The 17,441-nt window shown below is 61.2% G+C and overlaps 1 long non-coding RNA gene across 1 annotated transcript in view; it reads left to right on the forward strand.

Moving 5' to 3' along the window:
* LOC308535919 overlaps positions 1-17,441 on the forward strand; it is a 62,206-nt gene that overhangs the window by 3,393 nt on the left and 41,372 nt on the right. Inside the window, exon 3 of the long non-coding RNA XR_013997320.1 lies at positions 1,850-2,009. This is a non-coding gene — a long non-coding RNA (uncharacterized lncRNA). The remainder of the gene's footprint in view (positions 1-1,849; positions 2,010-17,441) is intronic.

A 17,441-nucleotide genomic window follows, 5' to 3' on the forward strand; every position in this document is an offset into this window, starting at 1 on the left:
AGGAGGCAGCCGGTCCATGATTCTCCCTTCCTGTCTGAAATCAATAAAAAGACATTAAACAAAAGACATTTCATCCCAGTTCTTCATTTGGGTGCAAATCACCAGTAATTCCAACATCACAGACGTTCAGATAATGGCAGTGCAAGGGGCTCCTCTTATGGTGCATTCCACCCCCGGCCCCAAAGTGTGTGCGTGGTGTGTGTGGTGTGTGTGTACGTGGTGTGTGGTGTGTATGTGTGTGTGTACGTGGTGTGTGGTGTGTATGTGTGCTGTGTGGTGTGTGTGTGTGTACGTGGTGTGTGGTGTGTATGTGTGCTGTAGTGTGTGTGTGTGTGTACGTGGTGTGTGTGTGTGTGTACGTGGTGTGTGGTGTGTGTGTGTGCTGTGGTGTGTGTGTGTGTGTGTGTGTGTGTGGTGTGTGTGGTGTGTGTGTGGTGTGTGTGTACGTGGTGTGTGTGGTGTATGTGTGGTGTGTGTGTGTACGTGGTGTGTGGTGTGTGTACGTGGTGTGTGGTGTGTGTATGGTGTGTGTGCGTGGTGTGTGTGTACGTGGTGTGTGTGGTGTGTGCGTGGTGTGTGGTGTGTGTATGGTGTGTGTGTACGTGGTGTGTGTGTGTGTGTACGTGGTGTGTGGTGTGTGTGTGTGTGTACGTGGTGTGTGTGTGTGTGTGTACGTGGTGTGTGGTGTGTATGTGTGCTGTGGTGTGTGTGTGTGTGTGTGTATGTGGTGTGTGGTGTATGTGTGGTGTGTGTGTACGTGGTGTGTGTGGTGTGTGTGGTGTGTGTGTGGTGTGTGTGTAAGTGGTGTGTGTGTACGTAGTGTGTGTGGTGTGTGTGTGGTGTGTGTGCGTGGTGTGTGTGTACGTGGTGTGTGTGGTGTGTGGTGTGTGTGTACGTGGTGTGTGTGGTGTATGTGTGGTGTGTGTGTACGTGGTGTGTGTGGTGTGTGTGTGGTGTGTGTGCATGGTGTGTGTGTAAGTGGTGTGTGTGGTGTGTGTATGTGGTGTGTGTGGTGTGTGTACGTGGTGTGTGTGGTGTGTGTATGTGGTGTATGTGTTGTGTTTGCTGTCTATGTGTGGTGTGTGTGGTATGTGGTTTGTGTGTGTGTTGTATGTGGTATATATGTGTGTGGTGTGTGGGGTATATGTGTGTTGTATGTGTTGCGTGTGTGGTGTGTGTATGTGTGTGTGTGTGTGGTGTATGTGTGTGTGTGCTGTGTCTGTATGTGTGTACGTGGTGTGTGTGGTATGTGTGTTGTATGTGTTGTATGTGGTATATGTGTGCATGGTGTGTGTTGCATGTGTATGTGGGTGTGTGCGCTGTGTGCTGTGTGTGCGTGCGTGTGCTGTGTGTTGTGTCTGTATGTGTGTGTGTGTGGTATGTGTGTTGTATGTGTTGTATGTGGTATGTGTGTGTGTGGTGTGTGTTGTGCATGTGGTATGTGTGTGCGTTGTACGTGGTGTGTGTGTTGTGTCTGTATGTGTGTACGTGGTGTGTGTGTTGTGTGTGTTGTATGTGGTATGTGTATGTGTGTGGTGTGTGTGGTATGTGTTGTGTGTGTGGTATGTGTTGTGCGTGTTGTATGTGTGTGTGTTGTGTCTGTATGTGTGTCTGGTGTGTGTGGTATGCGTGTTGTATGTGTGTGCATTGTACGTGGTGTGTGTGTTGTGTCTGTGGTGTGTGTGGTATGCGTGTTGTATGTGTGTGTGTTGTACGTGGTGTGTGTGTTGTGTCTGTCTGTGTGTCTGTGGTGTATGTGGTGTGCGTGCTGTATGTGTGTGTGTTGTACGTGGTGTGTGTGTGTCTGCAGCCTCCCGTGTTGGCGCTGACTCTCTCTCTTTCTCTCCAGGAGCCGGCAGGAGGCTCAGCTCCCTGCACCGATGGCGGCGGAGGCCCACCCCCAGCCCGCAGCCTCCTGGGGGCCCCGCCCGCGTGGAGGGAGCAGGAGGCCGGGCCCAGCCCCCGAAGTCCTGGCTGTCTCCTTGGGTCACCACGCAGCTCCGGCTCCGGTAGGACAATGGTTAGCGCCGTGCGGGGCTGGGCGGGTGGACAGGGCTCCGTGGCCCTGGGCCCTCTGTCTGCGGCCGCCGTGGCCCCGGGACCGACGGCCGGCCGGACGGCAGGAGCGTGCGTGGGGAAGCCGGGGACGCGGGCGGTGACTCGGGGCCTTCTGTCTGCGGCCGCCGTGGCCCCGGGATGGCCGGACGGCCGGACGGCAGGAGCGTGAGTGGGGAAGCCGGGGGACGCGGGCGGTGACTCGGGGATGCCCAGCCCCCGCCCGAGTGACCGTCCCCCCGGACAGCGTGGGCCGAGCACAGTTCCGTGTTGCGTGTCGCTCGGGCAGCTGCGGCTCAGGCGGGCAGCACGGGCGGGCCCAGGGGCCGGGCTCCTGCGAGGACGGGGGTCGTGGTGAGGGGTCGCCGTTTCCGCGGGCTTCGTGGCTCTCTCCTGGCGATGTGCCCGCCAGGCGGGGGTCTGGCCAGGCCAGGGGGCTGGAGGGGGACTCCCGGCGCCCACTGCCTTCCCGCGGCTCTGCCAGATGTGCCGCCAGATGTGCCGCGGAGCCCTGCGCATCCTTCCTGGGCGCCCGGCCCCGGGGACTTGGTTAAGCTGGGAGCGACTCTGCTGGTTACCATGGTGACTCCTGTTCATCACCCTCGCCCCTGTAGCCCCCCATCCCCTCCCTCTCTCCTCTGTCTGTGCTCGAACCCGGCTCTGCACGAGGAAGGCTGCCCCCAGAGAAATGTCACCAAAATGCATTTGCCCCCTGGCGCCCAGCGACCCCCACCCCCCACCCCCAGCGAGGGGAGCCGCCTCTCTTCTGCCCTGTGACCCTCCAGGGCCGGCTCTGGCTCCTCTGGGCCCAGGGACGCCGTGCCCCCTCCTTCCAGGGGACTGAACCGGGCGCCTCCCTCCGGCTCCCTCCCAGCAGGTCTCCCCCTCCCGGCGCCCCGACAGGCCGGCTCCTGGCCCGGGAAACAGCGAGGCCTTATCTCTGGATCTCCTGCCGGGGCAGCCGCCTGGCAGCGTCCATACCACTCGGGTTTCAAGAGCTCGGACCGGACAGCTGCGAGGAAAGCCGGTGCCTGTCTTCCTGGCAGCTGTGCGCCCAGAGCCGAGCCCCAGGCAGTTCCTGCTCCAGGGAGGGCGGCGAGGAGCCGGTTGGTCCCCCCATGTGAAGCGTCTACGCCAGGGCCCTGCCTCAGGGGGTGCGGGGGGCGCAGGGGGCACAGGCTTCCCGGGGCCGGAGGAGCTTGTCGACCTGCAGGTCCTGATGGGCAGGTCTGGGGCGGGGCCTGGGCGCCTGCCTGGCGAAGGAGGTCCCAGGTGAGGCTGCCCATGGCTGCTGGCTCTCTGCGCTTCTGAGTCAGCTCTTGGCGTAGCTTCTGATTGTCCGCGTGGATGGGCCCGTGGGCCGGTGTCCTCCCAGCGACCTCCTCACGACCTTCAAATTCTTGGAGACAGTGGTGGCTCGTCATCTGCCTCATCAGCTAAGAACCTGGGGCCCCTTGAGTCTCCCCCCTCCCCCCATATTCTATTGATTTTTTACAGAGAGGAAGGGGGAGGGATAGAGTTAGAAACATCGATGAGAGAGAAACATCGATCAGCTGCCTCCTGCACGCCCCCCCACTGGGGATGTGCCTGCAACCCAGGTACCGGAATCGAACCCGGGACCCTTCAGCCCGCAGGCCGACGCTCTATCCACTGGACCACACCGGCCAGGGCTGGGCCCGGCATCTTTTAATTGCACGACCACCGTGGGATGGCGGTTTAGCTCTGCCCGGCCCAGGCACGTGGCCGGCGCTAAGAGGTCACTTGAATGGAAAGCTCATGTCTCTCCCTTGCTCCCCACCCCCGCCCCCCGCCCCGTCCCCGTGGCATCCCCGCGGCCGCCCGTCACAGAGGCCTCGGCTGAGCCCAGGGGCAGGTGGTGTCGGAGACGCGGGCCCCGGTGCTTGGCATGGTCTGTGTTAGGCACCCGGGGAGCCAGTGATGGGGGAACGGTGCCCGCCCCGCAGAGCGAGCCGTCTAGCGTGGGGCACGGACGTCCGTGTGACGGGGGCCAGGGCGGGTGGCTCAGGCGGGGCCGGCCGGGGGGGCGGTGGCGAGGGGGAGCTGAGGTCATTCCCGGAGCTGCCCCGAGAAGGGGCCGGAGGTGATGAGGGAAGGTCAGCCCCGACAGGGATTCTCAGCTGAGGCTCAGGTAGGAAGTGGGTGCAGGAGGCGTTTCACACCGAGAAACCAGGGGAAAGTTCTAGAAGCCCCGACAGGCCCCAGCCTCTCACCTCCTGCCGGCTCCCAGGTGTAGAAGGCTCCTCACCTGCCTCAGGTGCGTAGCTCCCGTACCTGCCCAGGCCTTGACCCTGGGCCTCGCCTCGCAGGAGAGAGCGCCCTTCTGAGCAGCTGGAGGCCTCTTAGACCAGGGCTTTAAGATGACTTGAACCAGCCCTGGCCGGTGTGGCTCAGTGGGTAGAGCGTCGGCCTGGGGATGAAAAGGACCCGGGTTCGATTCCTGGTCAAGGGCACAGGCCGGGCTTGTGGGCTCCATACCCAGCAGGGGCCGTGCAGGAGGCAGCTAATGCATGATTCTCTCTCATCATGGATGTTTCTCTCTCCCTCTCCCTTCCTCTCTGAAATCAATAAAAATATTTTAAAAAAAATGACTTTAACCATAACAAGGTTCCCGCCCCCCCCCCCCCCCACGCCGCCCAACATCTTACTAACCCGCTGTGTGGGCCCGGTAGAACGGGTCGTGCGGGCGATGGGCCTGGAGTTTCGTCTTGAGGCCCCTCTGGAGCGCCCAGAGCTCCGAGGGTTCCCCGGAACACAGTTTGCAAACCTTGCCCTGCCCCGACCGTGTCCGCTTGCTCCCGGGCAGCCAGGGTGCTGGCGTGCACGACCTTCGTTCTGTGGTGGCTCTTGCCGTGTCTCCTTCGCATTCCGATGTCTCGCTGGGTCTCGGGAATTTCCGGGGGCGTGGAACCAGGATCACCCGCATGTGACAACCTCACACACACACACACACACACACACACACACACACGGTGCCGGGGGCGGCCAGTGGGAAGGACACAGCACGGGCGACCCGGCCCCTCGATCCCACGGACCCGCGCTGGGGGCCGCCCTCCCTTCACCCCACCCCCCGACGGGCAGGGGTGTCCTCAGGGGGCGATGGGCTGGGGAGGGAGGGCACCTTGGTGTCAGCCTAGTTCCTGGCTCCGTGTGTCACTCACCTGCTTTCTTCCTGGGCTGAGGGGTGGGGACCGGGAGGTTGGCCAGCCCGGGAGGGACTCCAGGCGTGTCCGGCCCATCTCGCTCAGTCCCAGCAGCAAGCTAACCTACCCGTCGGAGCATCTGCCCCTGGTGGTCAGTGCACGTCATCGCTAGCGGCTGAGCGGCCTTAGCATATCATTAGCATATTACGTTTTGATTGGTTGAATGGCTAACCTGTTGACTGCCCCCTGGTGGTCAGTGCACGTCATAGCGGGCGGTTGAGCGGTCTTAACATATCATTAGCATATTACGTTTTGATTGGTTGAATGGCTGACCGGTCGACTGTCTGGCCCCTGGTGGTCTGTGCACGTCATAGTGGGCGGTTGAGGGGCCTTAGCATCTCATTAGCATATTATGTTTTGATTGGTTGAATGGCTGACCGGTCGACTGTCTGGCCCCTGGTGGTCTGTGCACGTCATAGTGGGCGGTTGAGGGGCCTTAGCATCTCATTAGCATATTACGTTTTGATTGGTTGAATGGCTGACCGGTCGACTGTCTGCCCCCTGGTGGTCAGTGCACGTCATAGCGGGCGGTTGAGCGGCCTTAGCCTATGGTTAGCCTCCCGGCAGCTTGGTTTCCTGCAAACCCTCCCCACCCCACCCCCCGTGCCCCCCGCCGTGTCCTGGGTCCCCAGACACCCCGCCCCCCAGGCCTCTGACAGTGGGTGTCCTCCCCGGCCCCCCAGCTGGAAAGAAACACAGGGATGAACCCCACAAGGAGGGAGCCGGGGCGTCGGTGGGGGCCAGCCGTGAAACACGCTTTTTAAAAACAAACTGGAGGTTCCTGACCAGCCGGGCTCCCGGCCTCCGAGCTGCCCCGTGAGCAGCGGCTGAGTAACCGGCCTGAGCTCGGCCCCGGGAGGTCTGGGCTCCGGAAAACCTCAGACAGCGCGGCTAACGAGGTACTTTTCCTTTCCTCTCAAATCCTGTTTGTTTTCTGGGGAATTCGACCCGTATGGTTCAGATCCGTTTCCGCGTTACTCAGCAAAAGCTGGTCCCCCCCCCCGCCGCCCCCCCCCCGACGTGGCTGAGCCGCTCCTGTGCCCTCTGGCTGCCCCCCCCCCGGCCCCCCCCGCCCCCGTCTGGCCGCCGGCCGGGCCCACGCGCTGCCCATCTGGAACTCACAGCTGAGCCCCTGCCCCCCGCGGAGCCCGCGGTGGTTTCTTGCGGGTTTTTATTTTTTATTTTTTTACGAGACCCAGCAGACGTCGCCGCCGGAGGCCACAGGACAAGCCAGGAACACGGACCTGTCTTTATTCAGCGTTTCCGTACGTGGTTCCCTGTGTTTTTTTTTCTTTTTCGCGTGAACGTGGAATGTCACACGTTGCCTGGCAATCCTACATTGGTGGCTGAGTCTTCTGATGCCCTCTTTATTAAAAATAATCTATTTATTGATTTCAGAGAGGAAGGGAGAGGGAGAGAGAGAGAGAAACATCCATGAGGAGAGAGAATCACGGATCGGCTGCCTCCTGCACGCCCCACACTGGGGCTCGAGCCCGCCACCCGGGCCTGTGCCCTTGACTGAAATCGAACCCGGGACCCTGCAGTCTGCAGGCCGGCGCTCTACCTATTGAACCATACGGGCCGGGGCTCTGACTCCCTCTTACATTTCAACCCTTCCCCTCCTCCTCCCCCCAGGGGTCTGCCCCCACCCCGGCGAGCACCCCCTCCAGGGGTCTGCCCCCACCTTTCCGGAGGCAGAGATGCATCCGGGCTGGAGACCGGGTGAGGGTGGGGGCAGACGGCTCTGGGTGATGGTGAAGGTGCCTGGGGCCCTTCAGCGAGCCGTGGACTTGAACTGGGGGCAGGACAGACAGGAGCTCTGAAGCCGGCCCCTCCCCGCCCCCCCCCCCCCCCCCCGGTGGGATGGGAGTGGGGGTGGGCGGAGAAGGAATGATGATGGTTTGCCACAGTCGAATGTTGTGCTAATGCTGCTGGGCCGATGTGTCACCCCGTCTACCGCCTTCTGACCGAGAAGGCGCTGAGTTCACCAGATTTCTCACCGGATTTCTCAACCCGGAGAAAGCAGCGGTCGGGTGCTGCCCCCGGAGCCGTCCTGCGGTTCAGGAGCGAGGGCTGCTTCTCGTCTGCGCGCTGGCTGGTCGTGAAAGCCGGGGGCACGGGCCGCGGGGCGTCTGCCTGGTGCCCGGCTTTGAAGAGGCTTGGCCGGCGTCGCTGCGGGCTGTGCCGACGCCTGGGCCTTCCAGGTGGCTGCGGGCGCGCGCGCTGGGGTCTGTTTTTGATTTTGAAACCGCTGGGCCATGTGGTGACACGTGTGGGTCCCATCTCAACACGTCCCGGCGTTTTTCTGAGAACGGCCCGGTGGTGGGGCGGGGTGCCTCGTCGCTTCGCACGCCCCCGCGTGCAGTTGCTTTACCTAAGAGACGATTTGAAACTTGCAAAGCAAAAGCAAAACAAAACACGAGGCTTTGATGCGATCTGGCTTCGTGCGCCCGAACTTGAGCTTCTGCTCTGCCCAGGTTGCCTGAGGACAGCTCCTCTCCAAGGTCGGGGGGGCGAGGCGGGGGGGGGGGGGCGGGTCAGACGTCGAATGGTGTGCATCTGGGGGGAGTCTGCCAACATTGGAAATGATGGGCAGCCGGCCAGCCTGCAGCCTGTGCCCGGAGGAAGGTGGGTCCGGTGCACGGCCTGTGCCCCGCTCGGCGCCCACGGGAATGGGAGCAGGACCTGGGCTTTGCATGTTTCAGCCCTGAGACCCCGGGTGGCTGAGCTCTGGTTTAATTAATTTGTTTATTTAAAATGAGAGGCCTGGTGCATGAATTCATGCACCAGTGGGGTCCCTCGGCCCGGACTGCAGGGTCGGGATGAAACCAGCTCTCCGACATCCCCTGAAGGGTCCTGGATTGTGAGAGGGCGCAGGCCAGGCCGAGGGACCCCACCGGTGCATGATCGGGGCCTGGGAGGGACTCAGGAGGTTGGCCAGCTGGGGAGGGACCGTGGGAGGGCTCCAGGGTGTGTCCGGCCCGTCTCGCTCAGTCCCGATCTGCCGGACCCCAGCAGTAAGCTCACCTACCAGTCAGAGGGTCTGCCCCCTGGTGGTCAGTGCATGTCATAGCGAGCGGTTGAGCGGCCTTAGCATCTCATTAGCATATTATGTTTTGATTGGTTGAACGGCCAACCGGTCCACCCGACACTTAGCATATTAGGCTTTTATTATAAAGGATATCTTTATTGATTTCAGGGAGGGAGAGGGAGAGAGAGAGAAACATCAGTAATGACGGAGAATCATGGATCGGCCGCCTCCTGCACGCCCCACACTGGGGATCGAGCCCGCAACCCGGGCCTGTGCCCTGACCGGGAGTCGAACCTGGGACCTCATGGTTCACAGGTCCGCGCTCAGCCACTGAGCCATGCCGGCCGGGGGGGCCCATTGCTTTTAACATCAGCTCCTCCGAAGGGCCACGCACCGTGCAGCCGTGACCTGCAGCCGAGGGCAGGGTCCTGGGCGACCCCTCTCCCGCGTGCGGGCTGTTACTGCCGTTATAGACAGGCTGGCCCGGGGCGGCTGCCACAAGGCACGCCTGGCCCACGGCACCTTTGCCCAGCGCTAACGCAGACCCAGCGGGGGCCCTCAGCAGAGATCAGGGTCGGCCTCCCTGGCCGGCTGCGCTGGGAGCCGCAGAGAGCGCTGTCAGCGATAGGGCCTCAGCGAGACTCAGCCACGGGCGCCGCCCCCCTCCGTGGCTCACATTTCATCCTGGGCGGCCAGGCGAGGCCTTGAAACCCAGGACGCCCTCAGAAGGAGGCAGCCGGGCCGGGAGGGGCCGACCAGAGGGGTGCTGGGGAGGGAGGGGCCCTCATCGCAGGGCTGGCGGGAGGGGGGCGTCCGGCCGATGAGCCGCCGCGTATTTATCAGCCCGACCTGTTCACCTAGGAAGACACGGGGCTGGCAGCTTCCAGGCAGGGAATCCAGAGGGTCCCAGGCGCTGTCTGCTTAGCCAGTGTGCCCAGTGCGTGTCGACCTGTCGCTATGACATGCACTGACCACCAGGGGGCAGTTTAACCAGCCTCTCCGCCCCCGACACGGGGCCCGGGGACCCATAGCTCCCGCTCCTGCCACTCATTCAGGTGCGGGGCAGCCACGGGAATAAGTGGGGGATACTCAGATGGGGGGCAGGAAAGCGAGAGCACCCCGCCATTCCTGGGGGACCTGATGCTTGATTCGAACACTTGTCTGTGGAGTGGAGAAGGGCTCTCTGGACGAAGGCAGAGCAGACCTCCCGGTCCCGTGAAGGGCTTGGCGTGGCCCGAGTGTGCGGACAAAGACAGATGCGGTCGGGAAGGCTCACGAGACCGGGCCTGGCAGGAGTCCCTGGCTTCTGAGACGGGATGGCCAGGGCTGCGAGGGTGGAGAGGGGCAGCAGCCGGTGGTCGGCACAAGTGCAGGAGGGGAGACAGAGCCCTGGCTGGGTGGCTCAGTGGTTAGAGCGCCGGCCCGCCCACTGAAGGGTCGTGGGTCGATCCCCGGTCAAGGGCATGCGCCCTGGTTGCAGATTGGATCCCCGGCCCTGGTCAGGGCGCATCCGGAAGGCAACCAGCCGATGTGACTCTCTCATATTGATGTCTCTCTCTCTCTCTCTCTCTCTCTCTCTCTCTCTCTCTCTCTCTCTCTCTCCCTCCCACTCTCTCTCTAAAGATCAATGGAAAAAATATCCTCGGGTGAGGATCTATACTATTAAAAGGGTAATATGCTAATTAGACCGGACATCTTCTGGACATCCTTCCAGACAAAGCCACGGTGGCGGGGGCAGAGGCAGAGGCTGTTAGGGGTGATCAGGCCGGCAGGGGTGAGCAGTTAGCGGGGATCAGGCCACCAGGGGAGAGCAGTTAGGGGGGATCAGGCCGGCAGGGGGAGCAGTTAGGGGGGATCAGGCCGGCAGGGGGGAGCAGTTAGGGGGGATCAGGCCGGCAGGGGGGAGCAGTTAGGGGGGATCAGGCCGGCAGGGGGAGCAGTAAGGGGGGGATCAGGCCGGCAGGGGGGAGCAGTTAGGGGGGATCAGGCTGGCAGGGGGGAGCAGTTATGGGAGGATCAGGCTGGCAGGGGGAGCAGTAAGGGGGGGATCAGGCTGGCAGGGGGGAGCAGTTGGGGGGATCAGGCCGGCAGGGGGGAGCAGTTAGCGGGGATCAGGCTGGCAGGGGGGAGCAGTTAGGGGAGGATCAGGCTGGCAGGGGGGAGCAGTTAGGGGGGATCAGGCTGGCAGGGGGGAGCAGTTAGGGGGATCAAGCCGGCAGGGGAGAGCAGTTAGGGGGATCAGGCTGGCAGGGGGGAGCAGTTAGGGGGGATCAGGCTGGCAGGGGGGAGCAGTTAGGGGGGATCAGGCTGGCAGGGGGGAGCAGTTAGGGGAGGATCAGGCTGGCAGGGGGGAGCAGTTAGGGGGATCAGGCTGGCAGGGGGGAGCAGTTATGGGAGGATCAGGCTGGCAGGGGAGAGCAGTTAGGGGGATCAGGCTGGCAGGGGGGAGCAGTTAGGGGGGATCAGGCTGGCAGGGGGGAGCAGTTAGGGGGGATCAGGCTGGCAGGGGGGAGCAGTTAGGGGGGATCAGGCTGGCAGGGGGGAGCAGTTAGGGGGGATCAGGCTGGCAGGGGGGAGCAGTTAGGGGAGGATCAGGCTGGCAGGGGGGAGCAGTTAGGGGGGATCAGGCTGGCAGGGGGGAGCAGTTAGGGGGGATCAGGCTGGCAGGGGGGAGCAGTTAGGGGAGGATCAGGCTGGCAGGGGGGAGCAGTTAGGGGAGGATCAGGCTGGCAGGGGGGAGCAGTTAGGGGGGATCAGGCTGGCAGGGGGGAGCAGTTAGGGGGATCAGGCTGGCAGGAGAGGGTGCAGGCCGGGCTGAGGGACCCCCCCAGCTGTGCACGAATTTTGCGCACCGGGCCTCTAGTTAAAAAAAAATAAAAAAGAAGCGGAGAGGCAATGTCCCCTTGCACGTAAGCACGCGGAAGCTTTCGCCCCCGTTTTCAAAATCATCATTGTACTTCCCGTGCAAGGGCCTCCGGTTCATGTCTGAATCTCCACTAAGCAATTTTTATTTATTTATTTATTTTTTTAAATATATTTTATTGATTTTTTACAGAGAGGAAGAGGGAGAGATAGAGAATTAGAAACATCGATGAGAGAGAAACATCCATCAGCTGCCTCCTGCACACCCCCTACTGGGGATGTGCCCGCAACCCAGGTACATGCCCTTGACCGGAATCGAACCTGGGACCTTTCAGTCTGCAGGCCTCGCTCTATCCACTGAGCCACACCGGTTTCGGCAGCAATTTTTCAATGACCATTTCACACAGATGCTTTTCCCCAATGTCGAGTGATTTCCCTAAGGAAGATTCCTGAGGCTGGAAGGAGGTGGGCCTGGGGATATGGCCACTCCCATGACGCCTCATCCACACGGTGGCTTCTGAAGATTTATTCAAACCTGCACCCTGGCCAGTGTGGCTCAGTGGATAGAGCGTCGGCCCGCGGACTGAAGGGTCCTGGGTTCGATTCCGGTCAAGGGCATGTACCTGGGTTGCGGGCACATCCCCAGTAGGAGGTGTGCAGGAGTCAGCAGATCGATGTTTCTTTCTCATCGATGTTTCTAACTCTCTATCCCTCTCCCTTCCTCTCGGTAAAAAAATCTATAAAATATATATTTTTTAAAAAAGATTTATTCAAACCCGCGCCACCCCAGACTGCGTATTTCCCCGGCGTCAGACAGCACGTCCGTGGGTGTCATTGGGCCTGTTGATGGGGAACCCGTCTGCTTATCGGGGGCAGTTCTGGGGTCTCCAGGCGGCCCCCCCGAGCGGCTCTCACGGTTCCCGACCCGGCTGGAATCGCTTTCTGTTCATGGTGCCGAGCGCGAATCTGACCCCGTTTCTCCCTCGACTCGCCGGCCTGTTCTCCCAGCGCGGTTTTAGGGAACAATCTCCCCTTTCTCTGCTGACTCTGTGCTTCCAGTAAGAGCTTCTGTGACCCACTTCCCCGGGTGGAGATGTCAGGAATGCGATAAGGCTCGACATTCGACATTCGATCTGCCCATCTGGGAGGGCTCCGTCCCCGGGGACCGGGCCTGGCCCTGTCTCCCCGGCCAGCTCTGCCAGCCTCTCTCTCAGACCTGAGCCGAACGGGGATCGGCCACCCCTGAGCTCCAGGTCGGGTCGGGCAGTCCCCGGGGAGGAGGGTGTGAGGGGGAGGGGCTCGTTGGTGTGTCTCTCAGGGAGTCAGAGCCTGACAGAGACCCCCCCCCCCACTGGGGCTCCCACACACGGCCCAGATTACGGAAGGCCTGGCCAGAGGGGCGTCACAATTCTGGGCATCCGGTGCAGGCCCTTCCCAGCCCCCAACCCCGAAATGGGAGTCTGGGCAAGGCTTTGCTCACAAGCAGTGTAAGGGACCGTGTTCACAGCCTGTGTCGAAGGGGCAGTGGAAGGCACAGACCAGGTCGGGGGGCTGGTGTGACGTGGTCAGGTGCCCATTTTCCCCTTGGCCCGGGTGCCAAGAGAGCTGGCTCATGCCTGTGTATTTATACAGTATCAGGGCCTGTGAGGTCTGACGGAGTTCATGCCTGCTGCCTTTATGGAATCAAGGAGTGGATGGATGGATGGATGGATGAATGGATAGTGGATGGATGGATGGATGGAAGGATGGATGGAAGGATGGGTGGATGGATGGATGGATGGATGGATGGATGGAAGGATGGATAGATGGATGGAAGGAAGAATGGAAGGATGGTGGATAGATGGATGGATGAGAGAAGGAAGGATGGATGGATGGATGGATGGAAGGAAGAATGGATGGATGGATAGATGGATGGATGGATGGAAGGAAGAATGGATGGATGGATAGATGGATGGATGAGAGAAGGAAGGATGGATGGATGGATGGAAGGATAGATGGATGGAAGGAAGGATGGAAGGATGGATGGATGGATAGATGGATGGATGGATGGATGGATGGATGGATGGATGGAAGGAAGAATGGAAGGATGGATAGATGGATGGATGAGAGAAGGAAGGATGGATGGATGGATGGATGGATGGATGGAAGGATGGATGGATGGATGGAAGGAAGAATGGATGGATGGATAGATGGATGGATGGATGGATGGATGGATGGATGGATGGAAGGAAGAATGGAAGGATGGATAGATGGATGGATGAGAGAAGGAAGGATGGATGGAAAGATGGATGGATGGATGGAAGGATGGATGGATGGATGGAAGGAAGAATGGATGGATGGATAGATGGATGGATGAGAGAAGGAAGGATGGATGGGTGGATGGATGGATGGATGGATGGATGGAAGGATGGATAGATGGATGGAAGGAAGAATGGAAGGATGGATAGATGGATGGAAGGATGGATGGATGGATGGATGGATGGAAGGAAGAATGGATGGATGGATAGATGGATGGATGGATGGAAGGATGGATGGATGGAAGGATGGGTGGAAGGATGGATGGATGGAAAGATGGATGGATGGAAGGATGGATGGATGGAAGGATGGGTGGAAGGATGGATGGATGGAAGGATGGGTGGAAGGATGGATGGATGGGTGGAAGGATGGATGGATGGATGGATGGATAAATGGAAGGATGGAGAGGAGGGAGGGAGAGGGGGCTGCGGCCGTGTTGGTGACCGGGCCACCCCGCCCGCCTCTGGGAAAGCTGCCGCCTCTGTGGTGTGTTGCGCTCGGCTGTGTTGACGCGGCGACGCCTTGCTTGTGGGTTCACCTGCGTCCCGACGCTGCAGTGCGTCCTGGGCCTCCCCTCCATCTCCCTGGCCACGAGTCACCGTCAGTTAATCTCCCTGGACAGGCGGCCATCCGTGCCCTGCGTGCAGTGACGAGGCCGGGCCGGCACTGAGAGTGGGGGTCACCAGGAGGATGGGGACCCTGGGGCGGGGGCGGGGGGACACGCCACACGGAATCGGGGCTGCGTGTCCCGAGGGCCGGTGCCCGCCGCCAGCCGACCGGAGGCAGCCCGGGGCCCGCCACGCCCGCCCCGATGCCCCTGCCCTCCTGGGTGTGGGAGGTCCCGCCGGCCTGACCCGCCTGTCAGCAACGCAGCCCCCAGGGACGCTCCTGCCCACACACCCGGATGCCGGCGGGGGGTGGCTCCAGCGCCAGCCGCCCGCCTGAATGCTGGCCTCATCCCTGCTCTGTAAGCATGACCGCGACACGTGGGCGGCCGGCGGTGACCTCACCCCCTGCCCTCCCGTCCGTCCTGCCGCCTCTCCCCGCGTCCCCCCGCCCCCCCTCCCGCCCCGGGGGCCTGTCCCGGGGGCTCTGGTGCTCACAGGCCCGACGTGGCCAGGAGAGCCGTGGAGTGGGAGCCGGGGTCCCGGGCCCCGATCTGCCCTGGCTCTGCCGTGTGATGGGGACCAGCAGCTTCATTCATTCTCCAGGCCCTGTCTTCTTCGCCGTCCGATGGCGGGGCAGCCGCGATGGGGTCACGGGAGGCGAGGCTGATTCCTGGGGCTGAGGACACGGCCGCCCCACCAACATAGGTTCCCCGCTGTGTGCGTTTGGCCAGCATGGCCCCCCCCATTCCCTCCATTTCTGTGTCCACACCCTCCCTCCCCCAGCTCCCACCAGCACAGGGCCGAGCCGAGGAGGGCTGTTTGCGTCCGCGTCTGGTCCCGCGCCGAAGGAACCGGCAGGAGGAGATGATTACGGTGTTTTATTTTATTTTATTTTTTAAAATATATTTTATTGATTTTTTTACAGAGAGGAAGAGAGAGGGACAGAGAGTTAGAAACATCGATGAGAGAGAAACATCGATCAGCTGCCTCCTGTACGACCCCCACTGGGGATGTGCCCGCAACCAAGGCACATGCCCTTGACCGGAATCGAACCCGGGACCCTTCAGTCTGCAGGCCGACGCTCTATCCACTGAGCCACACCGGTCAGGGCTGATTATGGTGTTTTAAAACCTGCCCCTTCCTGCCCCTTCTCCGGGACAATACTGACCAAGACCACAGGCACTCAGGCCGGCCTTCTCTCGGGTCCAGAGGGCCCGGGAGCCAGACCCACCGGTGCCCGGGCCTGCCCAGCGCTGGTGTGTAAATTGCGCGTCTGCCCGCCCGCGGTGGCGACCGTGTGGCCAGGGAGGCCGGGGCCGTGTTGTTCGTCCTTGAAGAGGGTGCAGGCCCTTTCACAGGACTCGGCCTCGGGGTGCCCAGTGTGGACTCGGATCCCCTTTACGATGATGTTGTTGAACTGTGTGCAAACGCAGCTGCAGCTGTCAATCCAGAACAAACCCACACACGAGACGCGAACAGAACTCCAAGGCCGTGGAATCCCGTTTGTGGCCGCCGCGTCCCGGTCTCTGCCCTCCAGCTTCGTGGGGACGAGCGTGGTGTCTGCATTTTGTGTCTCACGTGGTCAGGGCCTTGATTTTTTTTCATGGTGTCTGTTGGGAGCGCTTACGTGTCAGTATTTCCGACGTTTAAAAATATTTATTTTTAGGGATTTCAGAGAAGCAGGGAGAGGGAGGGAGAGAGAGAGAGAGAGAGAGAGAGAGAGAGACATCCATGATGAGAGAGAATCTTGGACCGGCTGCCTCCTGCACGCCCCGCACTGGGGATGGAGCCCGCCCCCCGGGCCGGTGCCCTGATGAGAATCGAACCCTGACCTCCTGGTTCCTAGGTCGGCGCTCAACCCCTGAGCCACACTGGCCGGGCACGTTTCCCACTTTAACACGGAACTCATGTTGAGCCACTGAGCTGTCATTTCATGAAGCCAGTTGCTATAGAAGGAGGAAGAGTCCTTAATATCTAACACTACAAAAAAGTTCAAGTGCTGGTTCATGGACTATTCTTTCTTTTTTTATTTTATTCATTCGTTATTGTTGAAAGTATTACACGTGTCCTCCTATTTCCCCCATTGGCCCCCTCCAGCACGTCCCAGCCCTCCCCGCCCGCCCCAGGCCTTCACCACCCTATTGTCTGTGTCCATGGGTCATGTATATCTATATTAATAAAAGGGTAATATGCTAATTAGACCGGTCATATTCTGGACGTCCTTCCGGACAAAGCCACAGTGGTGGGGGCTGAGGCAGAGGCAGTTAGGGGCGATCAAGACAGCAGGGGAGGGCAATTAGGGAGCGATCAGGCTGGCAGGGGAGGGCAGTTAGGGGCGATCAGGCCGGCAGGGGAGGGCAGTTGGGGCGATCAGGCCGGCAGGGGAGAGCAGTTAGGGGCGATCAGGCCAGCAGGGGAGGGGAGTTAGGGGACGATCAGGCCGGCAGGGGAGGGCAGTTAGGGGCGATCAGGCCGGCAGGGGAGGGCAGTTAGGGGCGATCAGGCCGGCAGGGGAGGGCAGTTGGGGCGATCAGGCCGGCAGGGGAGGGCAGTTAGGGGCGATCAGGCCGGCAGGGGAGGGCAGTTGGGGCGATCAGGCCGGCAGGGGAGGGCAGTTAGGGGCGATCAGGCAAGCAGGCAGGTGAGCAGTTAGGAGCCAGCGGTCCTCGATTGCGAGAGGGTGCAGGCCAGGTTGAGGGACCCTCCCCCCCATCCCCTGCTCGAATTTTGTGCACCGGGCCTCTAGTATTCATACAAGGTCTTTGGCTGATCGTGTCCCACCCACCACCCTCTCACCTTCTCTCCCAGATCCCGGCCCCTGTTCCCTGCTTCCTAGCCTCTGTCGTGGGCTATTCTTGATTACGTCCCTCTAACGAGGTCTGTATTGTGCATTCTGCAGCCGGAACACCCTGCGACACGTATTTGGGGGGCAGGTCGGCATGTCCGTTCGAGCCTGTGCAGTGTGATGACTCAGGGGGTTCACCAGGGCAGCACACCCCCCAACCCCCATATGCTCACCCGCCTGGCATGGGGGGCAGGGCGCAGCGGTGCTGTCAGGGAGCCCCGCTTCCATGGGCAGCGTCCTGGGGGACCCCGGGCAGCCCCGAGGCCCTGCTTTCTGCACAAGAGTGTGAGCCACGGAGGAGAACGGACGTCCTCCCACCTTTCTCTCCCAGCCTGTGGCCGTGGCCAGGAGTCCAGGCCCAGAAGGGTGACCACGTGCCATTTTGGAGAATAGCGTCGAGAGCGTGCGACCGGCTTTGACCCTGGGACATGTCCCCCCGTCGCTTCAGAGGGCGTGAGGGTCACAGCCACCTGGGTGTCCACGTTCGGGAGCATTTGTCTAAAACAGGAGAGCCTCGCCCATGT

Source organism: Myotis nattereri (genome assembly GCF_964212035.1).
Source record: "Myotis nattereri genome assembly, chromosome: 21".
Classification (NCBI taxonomy): Eukaryota; Metazoa; Chordata; class Mammalia; order Chiroptera; family Vespertilionidae; genus Myotis; species Myotis nattereri.